Source organism: Cebus imitator, unplaced genomic scaffold (genome assembly GCF_001604975.1).
Source record: "Cebus imitator isolate Cc_AM_T3 unplaced genomic scaffold, Cebus_imitator-1.0 Scaffold702, whole genome shotgun sequence".
NCBI lineage: Eukaryota > Metazoa > Chordata > Mammalia > Primates > Cebidae > Cebus > Cebus imitator.
Genome location: NW_016108017.1, coordinates 336242 through 355535, shown reverse-complemented (window position 1 = coordinate 355535; position 19294 = coordinate 336242). Strand labels below are relative to the sequence as shown.

The following is a 19294-nucleotide window of genomic DNA, read 5'->3' as shown; positions in this document are numbered from 1 at the left end:
TTTTAGTAGAGATGGGGTTTCACCATGTTGACCAGGATGGTCTCGATCTCTTGACCACGTGATCCACCCGCCTCGGCCTCCCAAAGTGCTGGGATTACAGGTGTGAGCCACCGCGCCCAGCCGGTGTATAAGTATCTTTGAGTACCTTGCTTTCAATGTTTTTGCGTCTATGTCCAGATTAGAATTGCTTCATTATATGGTAATTCCATGCTTAGCTTTTTGAGGAACTGCCAAACTGTTTTCTGGAGCAGCTGGACCATTTTACATTCCCACTAATAATGCACCAGTGTTTCAATTTCTCCACATTCTTGCCAACACTTGACATTTTTCATTTGCTTTCTTTCCTTCTCTTCCTTTCTTTTTCCCTTTCCTTTCCTTATAGCTGTCCTAATAAGTGTGATATGGTTTGGCTCTGTCCCAAATCTCATCTTGAATTATAGCTCCCATAATTCCCACATGTTGTGGGAGGGACATGGTGGGAGGTAATTGAATCATGGGGGCGAATCTTTCCAGTGCTATTCTAGTGATAGTGAATACGTCTCATGAGTGCTCACAGTTTTATAAAGGGGAATTTCCCTGTGCAAGCTCTCTTCTCTTGTCTGCCACCAAGTGAGACATGCCTTTCACCTTCTGCCATGATTGTGGGGCCTCCCAGCCATGTGGAACTGTGAGTCCATTAAACCTCTTTCTTTTGTAAATTATCCAGCCTCTGGTATGTCTTTATCAGTAGTGTGAAAACGGACTAATACAAGGTGTCAGATGATAGTTCGCTGTGGTTTTGATTTGCATTTTGTTGTTGAGTTGTAGGAATTTATATATTCTAGATGGTAATACTCTTATTAGTTACATGATAAGCAGCTATTTTGCCCCTTTCGGCAGGCTGTCTTTTCACTGTCTTCCGAGTGTCCTATGATGCACAAAAGCTTTTAAGTTTTGAAGTTCATTTATTTATTTTATTCTTTTGTTGCCCGTGCTATTGGTGTCACGTCTGAGAAGTCATTGTCAAATCCAATGTCAACATAAAGATTTTTCCCTACGTTTTGTTCTAAGGGTTTAACAGAGATAATTTTATTTCTTCCTTTCCAGTTTGGATAGCTTTCATTTCTTTTTCTTGCTTAATTGCTCTGGCTAGAGTTCCTAGTCGTGTGTTAAGTTGAAGTGACCAAAGCAAGCATTCTGCCTTGTGTCTACTCTTGGGGGAAAAGCTTTCACTTTTTCACCATTGAGCATGATTGTTGTGGAATTTATAACACACGTTTACAGGTACTTAATTCGCTTTCCTTGGTGGAGTGTATCTGGAACAATTCTGTATTCTTTGACTGTCTTGGGACTCTTGGCTCCAGGATGCAATCTAGAAGCCCAGAACGAGGTGGCTGGGGAGTTGGGAGACGCAGGTAACGTGAATTTGTTCCATGTTGTAGTGTGGTGTCGGTTCACGTTTCTTTCCGGACCTCGTGGCCGTGTTGTAGTCTGGAGGGTTGCAGCAAAGCCCTTAGGTTTTGAGTGCTCTTTTGGAGGCAAGGAGGGTTCTTATACCAACGTTCTCACAGCTTTCCTCCCTCTTTATGTCTCAAAATGATCCAGACCATGGGTGGTGGTGATGTTGAAGGAGGTCTCCTGAATAGTTCCACATCCCCATCATAATTTCATTTTGTCTGTGGTACTTTAGTGCCAGGTTTAGGGGCCACATATACCATTCAAGTTAGGTTGGCTTTGTAATGACATTTCAGGGTGGATTTTGGCTTCCTACAGGTAAGAACTTTCTACCTTTGTAGTATCCTGATCATGAGTTGAAGTAATGGATATAAGGAAGGCCCATCCCCCATTCAGAGAGCAAGTCTCACATTGCCAGGTCAGAAATATTCTCTTTCCTCTTGTTAAGCATCATGCTGAGTCCTGAGAGTGGTAATCCCGCAGTGGGCAGAGAGGCGAGGACGTTGCTTTGAAGCTGTGGGGAGGCTTGGGGTTCATTCCTACTGGGCTGTGGGTTCCGGTCTCTTCTACCAGCTTAAACAAAAGGGCACAGATAGCTGGGAGCAGTATCAGTTGAGAGGAGCACAAATCCTGGGCACTGATGTGTGTTGTTTGGTTTTGGCCCTTGTTTTAACACAGGGAGAGGGCAGATGGTAAAGGTCTGGCCACCTGTGAGTGTTGGCAACCCCAGGGGGGCAGTCCGTCCTGCTGGCTGTACTTTGCTTGAGAACTGGAAATACTGGACATATGACATTTTCCTTCTGACTCTCCCCATTTGTGTGGCTTATGCAGGAGACAAGGGAGGAACATTCTAAATGACCTGGAGCTATGCATCTTGCCAGAATCAACAAGCAGGAGAGGCCACTGGGGAGAACAATTGAGCCACTTTTCAAAAACAATAACCCTCTGGGACCCCTGACTTCAAACTGGCCCTGGAGGAGTGGACTGGAGTGGACTGTACTGGAGTGGAAGGCCCTGCGGATTGTGTGGAGCAGGCTGAGTTGCACGTGGGTTCTGGCCATTGATGGTCATATGTGTGGCCAAATCTCAAACTCAGTATTGTTTTTAAGAAAATCTTTCTGAATGAAGAAATGTCCATGGGCTCGTACTCCGTGAAAGCTAAGATTCTTTGCAGAATTTTGTTGGGCAGCAGTTCTGTGTCTAGGGGTGGAGGTTTGGCATCTGTCATCCTGTCCCACAGGGCAGACTGAAGTCCTGGGTGCTGGCCCAGGCTGAAATTCCCAGGGGAGTACCCCAAGGGCTGGGTCCTAGGGCCCCTTGACATTCTTAAAATTTACCGAAGGCCCCAAAGGGCTGTGAATATTTGGCTGTATATATTGAAATTTACCATTTTAGGAATTGACAGGCATTTCAAAAATATTTGTTTCTTCATGTAAAAAGAATATTAACCCATTGTGTGGAGGCATAACATCTTTTTTTTTAAATAGAGATGGGGTTTCACTATGTTGGCCAGGCTGGTCTCGAACTCCTGACCTCAGTGATCCACCCGTCTCGGCCTCCCAGAATGCTGGGATTATAGGCATAAGCCACCGCGCCCAGCGAGACATAACATCTTTTATGGAAAAAAAGCTGTATTTTCAAAATAAAAAAAATGAAAAGAATGGCATTGTTTGGTGCTTTTTAAATCCCTTTAATGTCTGCTTTACGAGAAGGCAGTTGGATCCCCCCATCTGCAGTCAGTTGCATGTCATGTGGCCTCTAGAAAACTCCACTGTGCATTTGTGAGGGAATGGGAGGGACAGGGACACATCTATCTTATTATCTTGAAGATAGTAAGATAAAGTGGTTTCACCACTCCTGGAGGTCTTGCCGTAGGGGTGAGGTCGCTCATATGTGGGCACCATGTGACAGGCTACCACATGTGACAGGTGGAAGCACAGTTGTAGGGACTTGGGCAGAGGCCTGGGAGGCCAGGGGCTACGGCACTCCCTCGCTGAAGATAGGGAGGTGCCTGGGGAGCACCAGTTCCGGCTGTTCTCTCGTATCTGTGGTTTGAATTAGAAGCTCAGCAGCTTAGGCCTCAGAGAGATCTTGAGGATATTTGGTCCATATTATGTAACAAATGAGGGAACTTAGTTCTTCAGTCTTCTAGAATAATTTTATCCCTTTTTTTGTTAAAACGTGGAAGCAGCCTGGAAGTGGTAGTGCTAGATGCTGCATACCACCTTGATGGAACTAGTTGAAGTGATTGGCCTCAGTCACCTGAGACTGCAGAGCCTGGGACCAGTCAGGGCAGCAGCCTTCGAGGGACTCTTGGGAGGCTTGGCACAGCTTGAGTGCTGGGGCTGTGATGCACAAGCACAGACAGCTGTCTCTCTGTCTCTTCCCCTGGTGTTTGTCGAGCCTGTATGCTGTTCCCTGCCCTGTGTTGGCTGCCCAGGTATGTACGACAGTTTCTATCCTCAGGTCACCTTTACTGGGGGCCAACTAAAGGTCCGTAAAAGAAACTGTGACATCAATGTCATTCGACAAGCCACCCAAGATTGCCTTGGAACAAAGGAATGTTCATTGGCAGTGACTGGAGAATCAGAAGAGGTGGCTCTTTTTACCTGACGTGTAAAGGAGCTGAGGAGAGAAGGGTGTTGCAGAGAAAGCAGGGGTCTCCATCCTCTTCCTCCGCGCTGCTGTTGCGGGCTGGCAGTCTTTGAGTATGCACACAGATGTGGCTGTGGCTGTGCTGTGCCCCGTCAGAGGCCCTGTGAGTCCCACCACCTCCTAAAGCCCAAAGGTCCTTAGTGTGGTGCTCAGAGAGCCCTGAACCATGGGGTACAAGATGGGCAGAACTGGCCATGAGCCGACTTTGTAGAAAGGCGGCCTTAGAGAGAGGGTGAGGCAGTAATGGCCATGGACCCGTTTTTCCCTGTCAGGAAGGGTGGAGGCGTGGGGAGGACCTGATCTATATTTGGCAGGAGAAGCTCCTTCAGTAGCTGGAGCAGGTGGTTTTGGGGAATATGAAGGACAGGTTCCTTCTTGGGTCCCAGTGCTTACTTTCCTCCTAGGAAGCCTGACCTCCTGTGTGACTGCATGGCTCTGGTCAGATTCCTGACCACTTGGCATCATGACAGTGGAGGACAGTGGGATTCTAAAAAGATTTAGAGGAAACTTAGTAATGTTTACAGGAGACAGTTTGAAATCAGATTGTCGTGACTCTTTTAATGGCTCAAATCGTAGAGAGAAGGATAACTCCCGTAATGAAATGCTACGAGTGGATTTTGATGGTGGAGCGAAGGAAGTTTGAATTAGCTTTGATTAGAATGCAGCCTCATCACGGGGACTCCATTGCCATCGGGAGTAGTGGATGCTTTAAGGTGTATTCCCCTCAGAGGTGGGCATTGAAGTGATTTGCTTGGACACCAGTCGCGCATGTGGTCCTGGGTAGCTTACTGCTCATCAGCCCAGTGAGTGGGGCTCTGCTTTTCTCCCTTTGGCTTTGCCTCTGGGCCAAGAAGCAAACTTCCTGAAATAGAAAAGGAGGAGCTGTTCTTTGGCCAATGATTTGAGAATAGCTAGAACTTAAGTTACCAGCTGTGGAGGGCGGTTCCCTGTGGGCCTCATCAACAGCTGAGGGCCCCCTTTCAGAAACCTGTGAACAAGCTCCTCCAGAATTCTTGCATGCCGCTTTTGCAGAACTGAAAAAAGCAATGGTCAGTCATGCTTGCCCCAAGCTGGTGCTGTCAAGATTCTCATTCTACGGTCTTGACCAATGGGTGGGGTTTGGTTGCACTTTGGCATCTTGCATTGATAGACTATGGAAACCAGGTTACGGAGCATGTTGGAGATGGCTCTGTAACTCACAATGCTAAGAGTGAGAACATAGCACATGGTAAGTGTATGTTGAATGAATTAATGAAAGAATATGAATTTCAGGACTAAAGGGAAACAGAAAGAGGTGATTATGAAGGAAGTGAAAACAGACCACCCAGATGACCACAGTGAACCCGGGGTTTATGGAGTCCTTGTTAGGGCAATTGAATTCTTATTTGAGAATTGAAGGAGGTAACAATGGAATCTTAATCTTTTCTACCCAAATTACAAGAGTCAGGTAAAAAGAGAATTAGTGCAGAATCTGGTATTTGAGCTTCCTGCATCGATTTTTCTAAATTATTTGCCAGTTTGCAGGTTGTTTCCATTAGCTAACGCAACACTCAGAGTTTGCCTTTGTCATTGCATAGTTTGTCCCCAAGTCATGGGAGCTGAGGCTGCGTCCAGGTGGCTGCAGGCCTGGGAGGTGTCAATGATGCGGCGGATCTGGGGGTTTTGGGAGAGGTTTGAGCCGACCCAGCTGGGCAGCACCGTAGGGCTGCTGGGTAGGTATTTTTGGGAAGCAGAATGCTGAGCTCTCACTCAGAACCCTAGCATAGGAGGCAGATGATCACCTGAGGCCCTCTGCACAGAGAAGGAACCGGCTTCGGAAAGCATCATGGGTTTCTCCTGCCTCCTCAGCTGGTCTCCCCAGTTCCAGGAAGGCAGAACAGGTCATTGAGAGGTACAGCTCGGGCTTCTGGATCACGACACAGGAGCAAAGTGGTGGATGAATCATGTCTGTGAACAACGAGATGTGAACAGCCCAGCATAGGACACAGGGTTGCCAACATGATGGGCCTAGTGGTTCACTGCTAGGTCTGATTTAAGAAAGACACCTGGATAGGACGACGTAAGAACCATCTCTGGGTCCCCAAGGGTGGGTTGGGAGCTGAGCTACGCCCGTAGCGGGCCAGGGGCCATAGGGACTCTCATGGGTCTGGAGGGTATTGCATGGGGGCTGCCACACGGTGACTCATGAGTGTGGTGGATAGGGGCCTCAAAGTGGGCCAGCTCTTCCCAGACCAGAGCCTCCTGCTTCCTGTGGAGCGTCTCTGGAGCCTGTGTGACCGCGTGGCCGGAGAGCGTGGTCTTGGGGCAGACAGATGCAAGAGGCTGCCCCGGATTGAAGTTGTCTGCATTTGGAGGCAGGAAACAACACAGGGCTCCCCCTGCAGTTGGTATGCCTACTCTTAAGGTGTCCCGTGCCTGCCTGCATCTGCCTGCCCTATACCCTCAGGATCCAGGTGTCCTTTTGGAACCGGGGATCAGGAGCCAGAGGGGCTAGGAGCCTGATACTCCTGCCTCAGGTGTCTGGGCAGGCAGTCTGGTCCTCTTGCCTTGGGCTGCCAGGCTGAGGGTACCCGGGAGGCTGTTGCACCGGTCTGTGCAGGAGACCAAGAAGATTAAATAAAGGAGAAGATGCACATTCATTAAAAATGAACACTGCAGAAAAGTTAGGTTAAACTGCCAAATAAAGTCATTTTTAAAATGGCCACACCCTGTGCCAGTGTTCAATCTTGTGCGACCTGCCGACTGTACGATAATCGTACATTTCAGAGCCGTGAATCGTTGTTTACCAACCATTCCTGTTGGTAGGAACCCTATGTTTTCATTGTCTTTGCTAAATTTTTGATTTTCTGAATTGAGGATGGGTTTTCCTTATACACGTTAGTATAGACATTACCCTGAAAACCTAGAACATACAATAGTTAAGTATTGAATGTACAAATGATACAGAGTGAAAAGATACATCATTTTTAAAACAGAATGTGAGGCCCTGCTGGGCTCTGGGGTATGTCCTGGTGATGGGCTAATGTTGACAACGGGCTGTTCGGGGATGGTGATAAAGCATCCGAAGCACATTGACTCTGTTTCCCCACAGCTTTCTTCACTGGGGAGAGGAGAGGTCTTAACTGTGCACGCCTCTTCACTCCAAACTATTACTGCTCGTACAGTTCTAACAATTATGATTACATTACGTTTCTTCCACAAGCAAGAATGTCTTTCCTCGGTGTATCTTTTTCCCCCCAACTCCTTTAAGGGAAGAAGAAAAGGAAAAAGAAGGGAAGAAAAAGAAAAGAAAATAGAAGGACGAAGTCCTTAAGTATTTCCAGAAGTGTCCTGTATAGAAAACGGCCTTGCATTTAATATTCATATGACTTGACCTCAAGCACTTAATAGCCTCATTGCGTTTAGGTCTAGGGCAGTGATTTCTCTAGAATTCCTAGAAAGGGTGGGGGAGCCCTCCACAAGGGCAGAGGGAGATCATGAGGGACTCTGAGTGTATACGTTTTTGTGTGAGGAAAAGCATATAGGACCCTTGGCCTGAAACTGGACGAAAACATTCTTTCTTAGATAAATTTTAAGGTTGCATGAGTAATTTGTGATCTTTATTTTAAATAGTCAAACCCAGAAGTCTGTAGAGAGTGAAATTCCCACTTTGCTTCCCTGTTCCATCTCATGGCCCTCCTTCAAGGTTGGTGTTCCGGGTTCTTTTGGCTTTTTTGTGTGTGGAATTAATCAATTACTTTTTTATTGATACGTGATAGATATACATGGTTTCAAGGTATATTAAATAATTTAATACATTCATAAAATTCACAAAGATCAAATAAGTTTACTTAATATTATCCACCACCAGAAATATTTGTGTGAATGCTAGAACCATTCAAATTCTTCTCTTCTTGCTATTTTGAAGTGTACATTGGGTTATTGTGGACTATAGTCACCTTATTGATTTATTTAATTAACTGTACTTATTTCAAGAATGAACAGAAATAAGGCCTAGTATTACATAAATCAGTAGGATGACCATATGTTTGTGTCCATTAATCACCTTCCTTTCATTCTCTGTACCCTCTCCTCTTCCCATGCTCTGGTAACCAACCACCAGTCTACTCTCTGTCTTCATGAGATCCACTTCATAGCTTGCATGTGAGTGAGAACATGTCATATGTCTTTCTATGCTGGGCTTATTTTACTTAACATAATGGCCTCCATGTTCATGCATGCTGTTGCAAATGATAGGATTTCACTCCTTTGTTATGGTTGAATAGTACTCTACTGTGTATATGTACCACATTTTCTTTATGAGTTCATTGTTGTTGGACACTTAGATTGATTCCATATCTTGGCTATGTCATTTTGATATAGTGCAGATGTCGTTTTGATACAGATTTCCTTTCTTTTGGATATATACCCAGCAGTGGAATTGCTGCATCACATGGTAGTTCTATTTCTAGTTTTCTGAGGAACCTTTATATTGTTCTCCATAGGGGCTGCGCTAATTTACATTCCCACCAACAGAATACAAGGGGTCCCCTTTGGTACATTCTCCCCAGTATCCATTATTCCCTTTTTGATAATAGTCATTTTAACTGGGGTGAGATGATATCTCATTGTGTTTTTGATTTGTATTTTTCTGATAAATAGTGATATTGACCATTTTTGGGCTATACCTGTTGGCCATTTGTGTGTCTTCTTTTAGAGATGTCTGTTCACATGTTTTGTCCATTTTTAAATTGGATTACTTGTTTTTTTTTTGCTATGGAGTTGTTTGAATTCTTTATACATTCCAGTTATTAATCTCTTGTCAAATGAGTAGTTTACAAATAGTTTCTGTCATTCTCTCTCTGTTTGGAATTCCTGGACGCAGACACCCTCAGATTTGCAGCTTTCCCCTTTTGACTGCAGTGTTGCCTATTCCTGGTGCTTAGCAATTTGCCTCCTTTATTAAATACTTGCCTTCTGTCAGTGCTGTGTGAAGGACTCTGGGAATTGCATCATTTCATCCTCGCATGAAGTTGGGACTGTTTTGTTCTCAGTTTACAGTTGAGGAAATTGAGGCACAGAGTGGCTGAGCTGCCCTCACCCAAGCTGCTGGGGCTGTGTCCTGTGGGACCAGCCATGGAGCCCATGTCCCATGGCTCCTTTAGAGCTCTTGCATGCCTTCCAACGCTGCTTCCCATGCTGGAGGCCTACCGTGCTCTACTATATTTAAGTCGGCTCCTGTCCAGGCATTTTTTCCATGAGTTCAGCAAAGATTTCAGCTGCTTGGCCCTGTGCTGAGAGATGGGATACAGCAGTAATCAGGGCAGATAGGATTCCTGGCCTCAGAGCTGCTGCTTCTTGGGGAAAGGGACACAAAAAAAGTTGGCAGGAAGAAGAACAGCACCAGCAAGCCTGATGTGTTCTGCATAAGAAGAGGCAGCCAAGGGCTGAGCTATAGACTCGCGTGGAGAGGGTCTGGAGTGGGCCAGGTGGCCTGATGGGGAGTGTTGATGCTCCAAGGAGGCTATGAGCAGGGGAAGGTGGAAGGTGGCCAGGGCCACAGGTTTGAAAAAATTCCAAGTACAAGGCAGAGAGCATGCAAAGGCCACGAGGGAGGATAGAGTTTTGAGAATTTGGAAGCCAGGCAGGTGAGCAAAGTGACTCCAGCATGGGACAACAGTGTCTGGGCAGCCTGCAGATGAGGCACGAGCCCCATGGGTCAGGCCTGGCAGCTGTTGCTGGGAAGCTGCGTGCATTTGAAGTACAGAGGGTGACGATGTCATCTCGTGGGCTCCCCAGAGCTAGAGCTGGTTGAGTGGGAAGCAGTGAGGATGCTCAGAGACAGGGCAGCTGAGTCTCAGTTCAGATGTGGGGCAAAGGCCTGGAGTTGGCAGCAGAGATGGAAGGAAGTTTGCAGCCAATGAGCTGCGGTGGCAGATGACATGGAAGGAAGGCAGAAGAGCAAGTTAGGCATGGAGAACTCTGGTTTCTGCCTTGTGCAGTTTGGTGGGCGCCATGAACTGGGGGAGGGGAGGGAGTTAGGCAGGCACATTTAGGTTGCTTCTAGTTTTTCTGTATAAAATGTGTAGTAAACATTCCTTGTATGTGTATGTGTATGTGTACAGGTGTGTACGTGTGTGAGTCTTTCTGTAGGATAAGCTGTTGCAAGTAGAATGCCCATGCCTGAGACTAAAGCCTGAAAGCTGCTGCCCCGGCTCCCGCGGGCCTCCCCACGCCTGTATGGTATGACCCCACGCCAGTTTAGAGGAGCCCTGTCACTCTTCAGGCCATTCTCAACGCTGGGTAGTCCTGGTCCTTTTCATTTTCAGCTATCGATTATAGCTCATGTTTGTGTATGTCTCCCTGCCTCCCAGAGAAGTTCAGATGTTTCACATGTCTGTTTCGCAAATTGCTTGCTTGTATCCTCTCCCCGTTTTTATGAGGGACTGCATATATCCTACCTGTTATTTCAATAAAGAAGAGATTAAATGCAGATTGTTGGCTGCATGGCACTGCAAATATTTCGTCCCAAGGCTTTTTGCCGGTCTTTAGATTTGTCTGTAGGGTCTTTTGCTGAACAGGAGTTGGTTTTTTCTTCGTGGCTTCAAGGTTAAGAATCTTACCTATGAAGGTCTTCCTCACTCAGATTTTATAACCTCCTTCTTCTCTATTATCTCCTAGTAGTTTAGTAGTTCTTGTAATATTTAAGTCATCATTCTCTAAGGCACATGTGGGCGGCAAGGATATGACCTTGGGATCTTACTGAGCGTAAGTTGTCAGCTGTCCATGACCTTATTTTTAATTTATGTGTCATCATTCACCTCCGTCTACATTCTCTTACTGTATTCTGTAGATGGACATGTCTCTCCCTGTATCTGTAAATCAACAAGCTGAGTTCCCTGAAGAGAGGGCCTTCCTTGGGGTCATATTGCTTTAACTCACTGATACGGAGGTAGAGTGGCCCTCAGCAAAGTGAGGGCTTCCCTTCAAAGGAGGTGGTGCATTTCTATCCTTCTGGTCTTCTTCCAGGTTCCTCAGAAGTTTGCCATTTTCTTCAGAGGATCTCGTATATATTCTTAAGTGTGTTATTTTGGTTGCTTCTGCGAATTAAATCATTTTCACCGTTAGACTTACTAGGTGTCTTAGAGCTGTGGAGAAGGGCTGGGAAGGGTTTGTAGCTTGCTCTAGGATTGCAGTCCCATTAAATGTTCACATTGCTTCTAATTATTTTTCAGTGTATGGTCTTGCATTTCATCTGTAAATAGTGATGGTGTATTAGTCTGTTCTTGCACTGCTTGAAGAAATACCTGAGACTGGTTAATTCATCAAGAAAAGAGCTTTAATTCACTCCCAATTTCGCAGGCTGCACAGGGAACCTGGCAGCGTCTGCTTGGCTTCTGAGGAGGCCTCAGGAAACCTACAATCAAGGTGGAAGGTGACAGAGGAAGCAGGCACATTTTATATGGCTGCAGGAAGAGGCACATAAGTGGGGGGAGGTGCCACACACTTAAACAACAAGGTCTTGTGAGAACTCCATCACAACAGCACAACGAGGATGGCACCAAACCATTCATGAAGGGTCTGCCACCATGGTCCAGTCACCTTCTACAGGCCCCACCTCCATCTGACACTGGAGATGACAGTTTGACATGAGATTTGGTGGGGACATGGAACCAAACCATATCAGATAGTTTTTAAAAAGCCATTTCAGTGGGGGGATGGAGGCAGCAAACCACCATGGCATGTGTATACCTATGTAACAATCTTGCAAGATCTGCACATGTACCCCAGAATTTAAAGTATAATTTAAAAAAAAATCTTTTTCAATTCAACATTTACACCTTGTTTCTGTTTCTTATTTCACCTTATTTTCTAGGCCTCTAGGATAGTTATGGCTGATACTGCCATTGTAAGAGCTTTCAGGCCCTAATTGTAATGGGGATGTCATTTGTGCGTCTTCATTACGTGTGCCACTTGCCTGCTGGAAGTTTTGGGTAGATGCTTTTTATCCGGTTAAGGGGGTTCCTTATTTATACCTCATCACTAAAATCTTTAATTATTGGCAGGCAGGGGATTTAAAAAGAAATTCTGTTGTCTTCTGTGCTTTGGATTTCAGGCTCACTCTTATAGCTTTTCTTTCTTTTCTAGCAAGTGATTGAAAGAATCAAAATGAAGAGAAACCTTACAATAATTGCAAAAGTTTTCTATGTTTCTCATGGTACAAATAATATTTTATGAAGACCACAAACTGTTGCAGGGATTCAAACGTCCAGGTATCTGTTGACTTGCGTCTTGGCTCTGCTGTTGATTAGCTGTGTGGCCTTGGCATGTAATTACCGTCTTCCTTCTAGCCTTGTTTTCTGCATCTGTAAAATGGGGGTAACAGTGCTGCCTCAAAGGATTGATACCTAGTTGTTCTTAATTAAAAACCACCTATCTTTGCATGTTGTGTTTTGCGTCTCACATGCCTTTTACTTCCTTGAATTTGATCTTCGAAAAGCCCTCCCGTGAGAGATTGCAAAGCATTTGGTAAGTTTCCGACAGGTCATAGGTTGTCAATCAAGAGTGGCTGCCCTTTCCATGGGTAGTTATCATAGCTGTCACCATCATCTTGGGTGGCATTATCCGCGTCAAGAATGGCCGCGAGCCCTGGGATTTTAGTCCCAGAGATCCTGTATGCTCGGTTGTGGAGCAAAGACACGTACCACTCTTGTTTCAGCTTCAGCACGTGGTGCCACGGTAAAAATACTCATGTTCGTAGTTGCAGATTTGACTCTTCCGGATGAATAGTAGCATATATTTTTGTGCCAAGTACACACTATTTTAACTACTTTTGCTTTAGGGTGCATTTTACTATGTGATGAGTAATTCTCCCTTAATGTTCTATGATTGACCATCTTACCACTTACTTTGTTAGTTTTAGGATTATTCCACTGGTTCTAAGAAAAACTCAGCTTGAATTTAGATAGATATATACTGCATTTCATTTATAAAGTTGTTTTGGATATTTGTATTTTAAGAGAATTAATCCTTATGATGTTTAATCTTTCCATTTAGGAACTAGCATGTTTCCGTTAATTTAGGTCTTTTTATATCTCCTAAGTGCTATGATATTTTATGATTTGTATAGGATTATTCTTAGGGCTAACGTAAAATGTGCATACATATATATAAGCCATTATGAGTGTGGTCTTTTCTGTAGGTTTTCTGCTGAGTCACTGTTCTGTGCACGTGTGCATGTGTGCATGTGTATTTATCCTGCCACTCACCGATCTGCTGGCCTTTGGCTAGTTTTAGAGCAGTGTTCTGCCTCTATCTGGTAGGCAGCCTCTCACCTCCCTGGGCTTCTGGGTCTGTGTGGCCGTGGGGTTATCATGCTCTCTGGCTAACCCATCTTTGTGCTTGCTTGGCTGGTGGCTCCTGGAGGCCCCACACTGAGGATTGTTGGGCATGTTGGTCCTGCTTGACCTTGAAGTTGAGACTCAGATGGAGCCTGGGCCTGTTTACACATTTTGGCTAAGTTTTGTTGGTTTCAGTGATGGTGGCAGTTCAGAAGCTGTTCTTGGGGTGTCCGTGCTCTGCCTCCTGGCCATTCACTGTCTCCATGGCCCTCTCCTGGTGTCTGTTGGTGGACAGGTTAGTGAGGAAAAGACCTTCCTAGGATTGGGCCGGATGAATAGGTCCCTGGCGGCTGAGTGGCTGCTGAGCCTTTCTGCATGTTTGGTGAATTGAAGGTACAGCCGCCCTCCTATTCCACAGGTTGTGCATCTGTGGCTTCCGCGTCCTTGGATTCAAGTAACCATGGATAAAAATATTCAAAAAACCCCCCAAACAATCAAATATAACAGTAAAACTTAATTCAAATAAAAATGACGCAGCCTAAAAGCTATGTTCATAGCATTTGCATCGTATCAGGTATTGTAATTCATCTAGAAATGTTTTAAAGTGAGTGGAAGTGTGTAGGTCATACGCAAATACTACTCCATTTTATATGAGGGACTGGAGCATCCTCCGATGGATTTTGGTGTCTGTGGGGTCCTAGAAGCAATTTGCCATGGGCGCTGAGGGACCATGTTGGCAGTGAGGTGGGATGGTTTTTGTTTTTGCTTCCTTCTGCTGCCGGCTTCCATGGGCCTCCTGTTTTATCATCTTCACCAGGAAAGGATCTGTGGCTGCTGGGTTTACATTACTGAATGAAGATGCCAGAAGATACACCTGATAAAAGTGGTGTGAAGTGTGTGGCATTTCTTTTCTTTTGAGGCAGGGACTCACTCTGTCACCCAGGCTAGGGTGCAGTGATGCGATCTCGGCTCAGTGCAGCCTTGAGCTCCTGGGCTCAAGTGATCCTCCCACCTCAGCCTCCTAAATAGCTGGGATGACAGTTGCCCACCACCACACCCAGCTAATTTTTTAAAAAAGATTTTTATTTGTAGAAACGGGGTCACACTATGTTGCCATAACTGATCTCAAAGCAATCCTCCAGCCTTGGTTTCCCAAAGCGTCGGGATTACCGGCGTGAGCCACTGTGCCCAGCCTGTATTTCATAGTTAATTGTTTCGGCTTTAAGCTGTCCACAGGTTCTGGCAATAGCATTCTGAAATTTTATAATTACTTTCTAGAAATGTGCCTTTTAATTCCATTCTGTTTCCATATTTCTCAATTTGTCTTCATAAGCACCCTCTTGTTCTGGGAAAACACAGTTGTCTCTGATATCAGTACAATATGGAGTTTAATTTTTTTTAACTAAAAGTATTCTGGCATTCCGTCCCCTTCTGAGAAGGCCTAGACTTCACTCCAGCGCTCTCTGGCCGAACGGGCTGAATACCCTCGTCATGAAAGTTAAGATTTGTTGAGTGTCTAAATAGTCACTGTTATTACTCTAAATATTCAGTGTGAGAAAGCTAGACAGAAGGAAAACTTTATATAAGCTTGGGAATTTTTGGAAGATATCAAAGATACTAAACAGAAATTAAGAGGCCCTTTGTTTCTGGGATATTTTGGAAGTAAGTTAAGACATTATTTATTTTTGCCCAGGTTAGTATATTCTTTAAGATCTCAAGTTTATGTGATGTCCAGCTAGAAACCACATAAGAAGCCTGTCCTGACTGATAGGCAGATAGCCGCGTGGGCCCTTTAGACTCTAACTTCTGTCGGGGTAAGTGTGTGAAGCGTCCTGGTCTATAGTCGGGCTGTTGGTGGTCTGGGTGTTGGTGCTAGATGGGGCCGCCGTAAACAGAGCCGAGAGGTTGTGTTTGCATCAGGCTCTCCCCTGTGTGTTGATGGGCAGGCACTGAGGTTATTGAGGAGGCATTGTATCTTGTATTTTACTAACTCTTCTCAGTTTATCAGGTTCAAAGATCACATTGTCTTTGTTTGGTCAACTGTAAATATCAACTTCCTTGACAGTAGACAAAATTGGGTGAAGTGGCGTTGGGTTTGATAGGGCAAGTATATTTCATTTTACCTTAATGATGTATTTAATTTATCTTGCCCATGAGAAAAAGCAAACCTTTTAAGCACATGTCTTAAAATTTGAAGCCACATGCCTGAAGATGCATTGGGAGGTGGTCCTGGCATTCGAATCAGAATCAAGGGAAGGATTAGGCTCTCTGGAAATGGAACACGCATCATGATATGAGAATTAGCGGTGCTTCATACGCTGTCGTGATGGTGACCCTAAGTCCATTTCCCAGTGCTCCATTGCCATGTCATAGACCCTCATACCTGTTTGACCCTGCATCTTTTTTTCTTATCTTGTAGTCACTTAAGCTACTAGAACTTAGAAATATTCTGGTTGACATATTCATCTTGATATTTTTCAAACTTCCAGTTTCTTTGAAAGGGTTAGAGCAGGTACCCTTAAGAAAATGCTTTTGCATAGGCAGGTGATGCTCAACTTTGATCAGTGTCATAATCATGTATCACATATCTCCCCTTTTGGTCCTAAAAAGACCAGCATCCCCTTTATACATTAGCAAGCTTCATAGGTTGCAGGTGGCTGGTGTGTTTCACACCTGAAAATGGGAGAATTCTTTGTGGTGTTGTAGTTAATGATGACTAGCGCATTTGTTTAATGTTTGCTATATGTTGGGCCCTGTCCTAAGTCTTTACATGCATTAGCTCATTTAATCCTAGTAAAAGCTCTGTGAGAGAGATACTGTTTGCATGCTGACTTTATAGTTGGGAACACTGAGCCCCAATGACTCAATAATTTGCCCAGACATCAGCCGCTAAGGGGCGGTATCTGGAGATGAACCAGGGCTCTCTGGAGCCTGGATTCTTAGGAAGCAGGTTCAGTGGGTCCTGTTCTAAAAAACAGCCATTTGATGGCTATAGTTGCACATTGGTCTTTTTATTTCTGGGCCCAGGACTTATTCATATCAGGTAAGAGGCAGGGGCAGGTTTCATTTTCACCATTTAACGATTAGGAAAATGTAGCTCCTGAGTCCTTCATGGAGGGATCTGTTGAGAGCACCCACCTTGCAGGCAGGGGACCTCCTCCATCCAGCACAACAGTGATGGGAGGCTCCTAGGTGGCACCCTTGCTGCATGCCAGTCACACTGCTACGTCATTCTCTGTGAGTTTCATTTAGACGTGTTGAAATCCAGTGGCATTCCAGTGCAGTGTATTAAAATCCTCAGTGAGGTGGGTTTCATCCCATGCCCTGCAGTGGGGCCAGAGCCAGGGAAGACCAGCCCAGGTCACTACAGAGTCTCCTCTGGCAGGGATTTGACTTGGTCTCCACCCTCTTCTCCACGCCAAGAACACACCTGTGAACTGGGGGCTCTGTGCCTTGAGCTCTCAGTTCATAAGACTTGAATGATGAATCCAAGATCAGAGCCAGGATTGGAAGCCCAGGTCTGCCTGCTCTGCACCCTGCTTGTGGATGCATGTGTACCATGCAGAATGCCCAGCGGGGTCTCTGTTGAGAACACTAGTGCCAGGCACTGTGGGCTGGGGACAGGTCTGACACGGAGGCAGGTCCCTGCTGGGTGGGCCAAAGGTTGTGGCCTGGGAGAACTCTGAGAAGGACATGGACTTTGACAAGTGAATTCTAGGTAACTTTGCCTTGCAAGAGGTCAAAGGTCTGTGCCCTTCGTACCCTGCCGGCCTTGGAGGCAGCTTGCTTTGGAGATGCAGAGTTATTCAGGCGGTGAGTGGAGAGCCCAGGACATCTTCCCTCTGTCCTCTGTCTCGGCATCACATGGCAACTAGAAAGCTACATCTTATGTTGTCATGTCCGTGTTTGGTTCTTTGGAACACTCTTTTAAATGATCTTCTCGGAAAAAAAAAAGTCTTTTATGTCTGTTTTAAAAGTTTTATTCCTGGGCTCAGAATATAAGTTCATTTGTGTAAATTCTACGGAAGTTCAGTGATGGCCTCTTTGACTTTCCAGCTTTGGCGCTGACCACGATGCTGAGCAGGAAGCAGCAGCCGCAGGCCCAGTGACCGGCAGCTCAGTAACCAGCAGCCCGGTGACCGGCAGCCAGGTCTTCATCTGGGTCCTCTCAGTGAAGCCAGGGTGGCCATCCCAGCAGGCAAAGCTACTGAGCTGAGCCATCTCCTGACAGGTAATCCCTGTGCGTGACACTAGTCACTAGTGCCTTTCTTTGCAGGAGAGTCGCCTGCTCAATATTGATTAAGGTGGTCAGTGAATGCGTGTCACTGTAGGTAGAGGCTTGATACTAGACCCTTTATTCCAAAGGGAGTCTCCTGTCTCTGTTCCCTCTCTCCCACTTCTCGTTGGCTTGGCTCTGCTTGGGGACACCGGGCTGAGTCAGGAAGGGACGGGAGAGCCTGGGCTGCAGCAGAGCCAGGCTGTGCACATGCTCCTTACTGACGTGCCTCTGGGCCTCACGGGTCTCCCTATGCCCTTCTGTAAAGTGGGGGTGACGCTGCCTGCCTCCCGGGTCACTCTAGGGACCCCCCTTGTGAGCCTCAGGAGTTGGTAGCTGTTGTTCTGAAGATGGGCTAGAAACACAGTGTGGGAGGGTCTTGCCCTGTGCCTTGTTCCTGATGTGTGTGTTAGTGTGCCCTTGCCTCAGTCCGTGCAGAGACTGGGGACCCTGTAACTAACGGAGGCCCTGGGCAGTGCTGGCGCCCCGGCCCTCTCTTAGCACATCAGCCTCAGGTGGCCCTTTCTGGGAATGGACCTTCTTTGTCCTGCTCGGCCCTGGGTATGGGATTCTTACAGTGCCGTTGGCAGGTCTGAGATGGTAGCTGAAGATGCAGGTAGAGAGCTGAGGCCAGAATGGCTTTAGCACACAGACGGGGAGCCTTTGCCCCAGAGTGGAGGATGCTGGTAGCTCAGGCTGCCCCGCAGTATCCCGCAGACTGGGTGGCTACACAATAGAAGCTTGCTTCCTTACGGTTCTGGAGGCCGGAAGCCTGAGGTCAAGGGGAGAGTTGAGTTGGTTCCTCCTGAGGCCTCTCTCCTGGGCTTGCAGATGGCTGTCTTCCCGCGGTGTCCTCACCTGCTCTTCCCTCTGGACCTGTCTGTGTTTTAATCTCCCCCTCCTGTAAGGACACCAGTTGTATTGGATTAGGGCCCATCCTTGTGACCTGGTTTTAACTTAGTGACCTCTGTAAAGACTCTGTCTCCAAGTACAGTCACATTCTGAAGTCCTCGGGGGGCTTTCACACAGAAATGTTTGGGAACACAGCTCAGCCCAGGCCAGGAGCCCGAAGGGAGGCTAGGGGCCCTGGGTCCTGCTGGTTACCTTCCCTCATATCCACACCCTTGGTAGGAAGGTTCTGGGTTGTCTTTTTCCAAATGTCTGCCTTATGTTAGCCTTGTGTTAGATGCTGAATGACATTTTACACGTCCCCTTCTAAATTCAAAAGGTGTGCACGTGGGCGTTTTCCTTCTTCCCTCCGGACAGCTCACACTGCCATTGCTTTTTTTCTGAGAGTCCATGCCCCTGCGTAGAGAAGTCCTGGCGCCAGTGAGGAGGGGGAGCTGTCTCCTGCACCTCCCACCCTGGTCATGCGTGAACCGTGACCTCCCCCGACTGCCACTGCCCTGCCGGAGAAGTGGGCTGTGCTGTCAGGATGGACTGTCTTGTAAAACAGGCCCCTTGCCCTCCTAGTCACAGCATAGGTGGGTGAAGGTAGCAGACCTCCCGATCTCACGGTGGATCAGAGAAGAAGGCACCGCTTTGTGGCCAGTGGCTCTACCCCTTCCATGCCTGAGACCAAGGGCAGGGCTCCAGGGTGGCTGGGTCC

At 46.4% G+C, this 19294-nt stretch overlaps 1 protein-coding gene across 8 annotated transcripts in view; it reads left to right on the top strand.

The window, feature by feature from the left end:
• Positions 1 to 19294, top strand: part of GRB10 (growth factor receptor bound protein 10) — a 208630-nt gene that overhangs the window by 19926 nt on the left and 169410 nt on the right. For 3 of the 8 annotated variants that reach the window (XM_017518730.1, XM_017518728.2, XM_017518726.2), the window contains exon 2: positions 17466 to 17640. The exons of the other annotated variants lie outside the window; for them this stretch is intronic. The gene's annotated coding sequence lies outside the window, so the exon portion shown is untranslated. The remainder of the gene's footprint in view (positions 1 to 17465; positions 17641 to 19294) is intronic. 8 annotated transcript variants of the gene reach the window in all.